Source organism: Desmodus rotundus, chromosome 1, assembly GCF_022682495.2.
Source record: "Desmodus rotundus isolate HL8 chromosome 1, HLdesRot8A.1, whole genome shotgun sequence".
In the NCBI taxonomy this organism is placed as follows: Eukaryota; Metazoa; Chordata; class Mammalia; order Chiroptera; family Phyllostomidae; genus Desmodus; species Desmodus rotundus.
This window is the reverse complement of record NC_071387.1, coordinates 40,675,723-40,682,511: the sequence shown is the minus strand read 5'-3', so window position 1 is coordinate 40,682,511 and position 6,789 is coordinate 40,675,723. Positions and strand designations below refer to the sequence as shown.

At 44.7% G+C, this 6,789-nt stretch overlaps 1 pseudogene; it reads left to right on the top strand.

The window, feature by feature from the left end:
* Window positions 1–588: 588 nt before the first annotated feature.
* LOC112304499 (tubulin beta-2A chain pseudogene) lies at window positions 589–1,926 on the top strand (annotated as a pseudogene).
* Window positions 1,927–6,789: the final 4,863 nt, after the last annotated feature.

The following is a 6,789-nucleotide window of genomic DNA, read 5'->3' as shown; positions in this document are numbered from 1 at the left end:
TGAATGTCAGGAGGTGGTTCCCAGGTCTTTGAGAAAGATGGTCCAGGGTTGTACAACTGACAAACTTTTAAAAAGATTTATGTATACTTCAAAGGGGCAGGGAAAATATTGACAATTATAAATTTTCTAAAGAAGATACTCTAAGAAAGGGACATCAGAAAACTAGAGTTGGAAAGAATCTTGCCTAAAGTTAAGTCAAGCTGAGGGGGGAATATTAAAGCTATCTTGGTCAATTTCTAAAACAAAGATATGTCTCCCTGGCTGGGTAGCTCAGTTGGTTAGAGCATTGGCCCTCTATGCCAAGGCTGCTGGCTCAATTCCCAGTGAGGGCACTACAAGAATCAATCAAGGCATGCATAGATAAGTAGAACAACAAATCTCTCTCTCTCTCTCTCTCCCTCCCTCCCTCCCTCCCTCTCCCCTTCTCTCCCTCCCTCCCTCTTTCCCCACCCCTCTGCAAAACCAATTAAAAAAAAAATCATCTTTCTATATAAAATCCCTGATGTGTACAGGACAATCAAACTCTTTATGCTCTCCCTGCTGTAGAGTTTGAGGGTCTGCACCTCTATCTGCTCTGCAGCCTGCACCATGCATGAGAGTGTGCACATCCAGGTTGGCCAGTGTGGCAACCAGATCGGTGGCAAGGTTTGGGAGGTCATCAGTGATGAGCATGGGATCGACCACACTGACAGTTACTATGGAGACAGTGACTTATAGCTGGAGAGAATCAATGTGTACTACAATGAAGCTGTTCGTAACAAGTACATACCTCGGGCTATCTTAGTGGATCTGGAGCCAGGCCCAAGAGACTGTCAGGTCTGGACTGTTTGGCCAGATTTTCAGGCCAGACAACTTCGTGTTTGGCTAGAGTGGGGCCGGGAACATCTGGGCAAAGGGCTACTACACAGAGGGAGCTGAACTGGCAGACTCAGTCATGGACTTGGTGAGGAAGGAGTCAGAGAGCTGTGACTGTGTGCAGGGCTTCCAGCTGACCCACTCGATGGGGGGTGGAACTGGATCAGGGATGGGCATGCTGCTTATCAGCAAGATCCGGCAGGAGTACCCAGACCGCATCATGAACACCTTCAGCCTAAGGTGATGCCTTGCCTAAGATGTCCAACATGGTGGTGGAGCCCTAAAACGCCACCCTCTCCATCCACCAGCTGCTGGAACACACGGGTGAAACCTACTCCATTGACAATGAGGCCCTGTACAACATTTGCTTTCACACCCTGAAACTGACCAACCCCACATACGGAGACCTCAGCCACCTGGTGTTGGCCACCATGAGCGGGGTCACCACCTGCCTGCACTTCCCGGGCCAGCTGAATGCACACCTGCACAAGCTGGTGGTGAACATGGTGCCCTTCCCACCCCTGCACTTCTTCATGCCCAACTTTGCTCCCATGACCAGCTGGGACAGCCAGCATTACCAGGCCCAGCAGATATTCAACACCAAGAACTTGATGGCTGCCTGTGACCCCTGCCATGGCCACTACCTGACGGTGGCTGCTATCTTCTGGGGTCACATGTCCATGAATGAGGTAGATGAGCAGATGCTCAACATGCAGAACAAGAACAGCAGCTACTTCATGGAGTGGATCCCCAACAGCGTGAAGATGGCCACGTGCAACATTCCCACCTTGAGGACTGAAGATGTCAGCCACCTTCATCGGCAACAGCACAGCCATTCAGGAGCCATTCATGAGCATCTCAGAGCAGTTCACCATCATGTTCCGGCGCAAGGCCTTCCTGCACTGGTACGTAGGGGAGGGCATGGACGAGATGGAGTTCACTGAGGCTGAGAGCAACGTGAACAACCTGGTGTCTGAGTCCCAGCAGTACTGGGATGCCACGTCCTACACACAGGAGGAGGAGGAGGAGGGGAGGGTGGTAGAGGAGGAAGAGGGTGAGGAGGAGGCTTGAGAAATCCTCAAATACATCATGCCTCCTTAGTGAGCTTCTGTTGTCTTCAATCATGCATGGTCTTTGTGTTTGTATACTGTGGCACTCAGTTTTGTCTCTGTCAAAAGTTCACACTGTTGATGTAATAATGTGGAGCTCCTCTAAAAATTACAGTATTGTCTAAGTTATCTATACTAATGAAAAAGCATGTATCCAAAAAAAAAATTCTTTTCCTAGTCTGCCTCTGCATCCACATCTGTAGCCACCCTGCTTTTTTCTGAGGGCTACTGAGGCCCCGACACTTTTGGCAGGGCCTGGACCATTTTAGAAAGTGTCGTCCAGTCTTACTTTTTCCGAGCTGTCCCCTTCTTTCCAGTTACCTTTCAGGGCTCTCTCTTTCTAGGGCACAACTCTCTTCTCACCGCCTCTGTGGGACACCCACTTCCAGGAGAATTAATGCTTCACTCCTCTGTCAGTCCCTAGCGTCTACGCTGCTTTTATAGCACCATCTCTGTTTCCATGGCCTCCTTTGATTTTTTGAGTCCCTGAAGGGCACAAGCATATTTTATTCATGTTATTAGTTCTACCTAAAGAATGTTTGTCTCAGTAATCACGTGGGGTAAGAGATGATGTGATCATGTTTCATAGGTCCTTTCCTCCTAAAAGATTTTTATCAGCTAGGGACAAGGCATAGAACATTTTATTTATAATATTTGGCATGATCTGCAGCTGGTGTTTATTTTGAGAACAGGTATTATAGCAGTTTCCACTGCCTAAGAGATGCAGGTGATATAAGGGGAGTGAGTGACTGCCTATGTTTCGGCCTAATGGTGAGAATTTGATTCTGATTATGTAAGCCTTACAAGGACTATATTTAATAACTCTGCTGGTAAAATGCACTTGTTGAGATGTGATGACTCTGAGGCGTCAACTACCATATGGATTCTGAGTAAAACAGTTTATAAGCGATTCCTATTTTAGAACACGTGGAAATACAGAGAGGTCATGTCAGCGCCAGACAGCTGTTCCCCAGTCATGTGAGGTGTGGAGGGGAGTGTGGAACTCCATGATTACAGATTGACGAGTTGGTTTAATATCAACTTGAGAGAGAGAGAGAGAGTTTCAGGGACGGAGCGGCTGGATTGATTAAGTAACACAGCATTGCAGGCTCTAATGGTTGGGGTTTGAAAGAAGGTTTCATTGGGTTTGGAGCTTTAGGGTTCAACCTTGGAGCCCATGAGAAGAGCGGATGCTTTCACCTGTTACTCTGCAGAGGGCTCGCTGTCGTTATAGCTTCAGACCTCCGAATGGGGCTAGAGGGGGTTGGGAAAGCCTTAGAATTAGTAGGAGAAAATGAACATGAAGACAAAAACCAGTAAGTGGTCACGGATCTGCCAAGAGTGAAGGCAGTAACGAGACAGAATTAGTTCTTACTGACAACTTGAAATTGCCTGCAACATTATAAAAAAAATCAATCAGCCTGTGAAAAGCAGGCTCACGGTGACCACTGGATGGTGTGATGTTGGCAATTTGTCTGGACACTAATTTAGAGAAGCCCGAGGATTTTAACCTAATACACAGCTTTTGGTTGGTACAAAGCTTTTAAAGAGAAGGCTGAAAATTAGCTTCAACTAGCGTTATTTTTCTCCAGCCATCTTAAAATCAGTAGAACTAACATTAGTTGATTACTCATTCCTCCCACCTAATATCTATTGCTTTTTTGCTGTCCTAACAATGTATTATGAGAAGTTTTAGTGTTTTTTTTTTTTTCTACTGTATCGTCCTTTGTGAATTGTTTCTCTGCTTTTTTTCCTTCTCTAGTGGCAAACTGGGGTAGGGAGAGAAAAAGTTAAAACATTTTTATCCTCACCCAGGACATGCTTATTGATTTTAGAGGGAAGGAGAGAGAGAGGGAGAGAAACATCAGTCATCTTTCTCCCGCACACCCTGACTGAGGACTGAACCCACAACTGAGACATGTGCCCCAGCTGGGAATTTAATCCCTGACTTTTCCGTCTATGGGATGACACTCCAACTGAGCCACACTGGCAAGGGCAGGAAAAAGAAATTTTCTTCTACCCTTCTAGGTCCTTCTGGCTGGTCTAATAATTAACATGGCAGATTAACAGGAAAAAATAACCAAATTTATTATCTGTACATATGGAGGTTCCCTAGGAAGGTAGGACAAATACGGCAGTTAAAGCTTATGTGCCATTCTGGACCCAGGCCTGGGAGGTAGAGGTCTGGGCTTCAAAGGTGAAGCAGGCAATTCACAGGCAGATGAGAAACACCTGGTAAATGCTCTTATTGGGCCACCCAGAAACAATGGGACCTGGAGGAGAGTCTGACAAACAGAAGCTGGAGGCTCCTTCCTGTCTGCAATAGTTAGTTTATATTGTGCTCAGGTGATAGCTCCCTTCCTTTAAGCAGGTTTTTCTATCTGGATTCCTTTAGGCAAGAAAGGAGGAGGGCCAAAGTTTTCTTTTCAGGTTTTTGTTTCTTAGAAATAACTAGATTAAAATAATATCCCAGAGTTACACTTTGGGTTGGCAAACTGCTTTCTCTTAACACTGTTATGTATCCCTTACCATTTTGAATGAGTGTAGGAAAATATGAGCCTCCTTAATTCATTCTTCTAACAGATGTGGATACTGAACACATATAGAGACGCTTCATGGAATTTCAGTCTCTTGGGAGAGGCAGATGAGTCACCCCACAATTAGAATAGGTACAGAGAGAGTTGTTTGTATTGTGGTGGCTGTCGTAGCAGGGCAGAAATTGCATGTGGCTGCTAACTGTATCCCTAGAAACTGGCACATGAATGGAACTTGGTACAATGTTTTAAAAAAAAGAAAGCTCCCAAGGAAGGGGATGGGTTGAGAAAGGGAATTCCAGACATAGGGGCAAGCAAGTACAAAGTCCCAAGAGTATAAACACATCTTCAGGTATTGCATGATGTCCAGGGGGTAGAGCTGCAGGAATTCAAGGTGCCAAAGGAGGAGGGCTCAGATCACGTAGGGCCTGGGTTGGAAGGGCGACCTCTGAAGGCTGTGTGGAGCCATGGAAGTCTGCACACAGCAGGTGCTCACACGTGTTTGTCGCTGGGCTGAATGAATGAATGGAAGGACTTCAAGTTAGGGAGGCCTTTGGTTAGATTCATGTCTTAGATTCTCCTGCCACTATGGGAAATGTTCTGGAAGGAGTGGCTGTAAAACAGGGTCTCAACTGGGGGTGACTTTGCTCCCCAAGGGACATTTGGCAATGTCTGGAGTTAATGTAGCTTGTTATAACTTAGAGGTTGTCCCTAGCATCTAGCATATAGAGGCCAGGGATGCTGCTACACGTCTTACAAGGCAAAGAACAAGTCCCCCCCCCCCAAAAAAAGTATTCATCCCAAAATGATGATGGTGCTGGGGTTGAGAAAGCCTGGTACAGAAGGAGAAAGTCATTAGAAAGCACACAAGTTTGCAAATTTACTGAAACTACAACTGTAATGTATAGAGAAAATGTAGTTTCTTTAATTTGCCTAGAGCTGATCTACCCTTAAGAGCCCTACTTACCATTTGGAAGGAAAAAAAAAATTAGATACTCTTTAGTCTAATGCAGTTTAGAACTTGGTATGATCCAATAATTGTAAAAAGTCCCTTTAGAGAGTGCTCGGTTTTTTGAGGATGATTGCGGCACCCCCTCCTCCCCAACTTTCTGAGATTTTTTCCAAGTTAGTATCTGAGTTTGTGGGAGGAGGGGACTCATGAGACCTCATATGATGTCATGGAGCCTAGAAAATTCTTTGTGAAGAACTCAGGGGCCACTGCCAGATTGAAGGAACTGTCATCCTATGATTTTCAACCCAGAGAGGCTCAATAATATTTTTTGGTTTTGTTTACATATTTAGGCTCCATGTGAGATTTTATTTGAGGAAAAGGGTTCTGCTAAAAAAAAAAAGAAAAAGAAACCCGCTAATCTGACACACTATTGAGGTCATCTACACTGGAATGTGAGTTAAAGGCTTACGTCATTGTCCTGTGATCAGAGCATCTTTGTGGGTATCATGACATTTGTTTTTAGGTTTTGCTCCTGAGAATTGGGCTGCCCGAACCTTTTAGTTATGTCCCATTTTGTCAGCATTGTGTGGATGTGTATACAATCTTTCATCATGGTCAATGTGTTTTTTACAAATGTAGCAATTTCTCATTGAAAATTGCCCTCCTAAGGGACCATAATAGATTTCATGTTCTCCAATGAAGAGGGAAGGTGCTAACTAGCCATGTGGCTCGAAGTACACTATTACAGTAACAACTGCACTTGAGGAATAAAGAGCTGGTATTATAGCCTTAACCTTCCCTTTTAATACCAATAGAAAGAAATTTTCACACTTGCTCTATGAATCAAGTTTCTTCAATAATTCCTTCTGTGTGGCTGAATGTATTTCACCCATGAGATTAGAGGACAGCTGGATGAGAGAAGGGCTGAATAGGGCTGAAGGATTTATGATGAGGAATGAATAATAATGTCAATTATTATAAACATAATAGTCAATATTTTTTGAGCACTTATTCTGTTCTAAGCATTGCTCTGAGCACTTCTGAGGTATTAAGTGTAACCCTCACCAGAGCTCTACAAGTAAGTGCTAAGACTGGAAACTGAGGCATGAAGAGATGAAGTAATGCTTAAGACCACACTTGGCTGAGTCCCATTCAGTCAAACCCAGGTGGTCTGGTTCCAAAGTCTGAGTGCTGGGTTTTCTGTGTTGGGGGCTGACTGTTCTCTCTGCCTTGATGCTTTCCGCATTAGGTTCGTCCATCTGCCTGCAGTAGGAAACCAAATCATGTCATCAGTGTCCTCTAGTGAAGATTTGGAACACTTTGATCCTTAAAGAGCAAG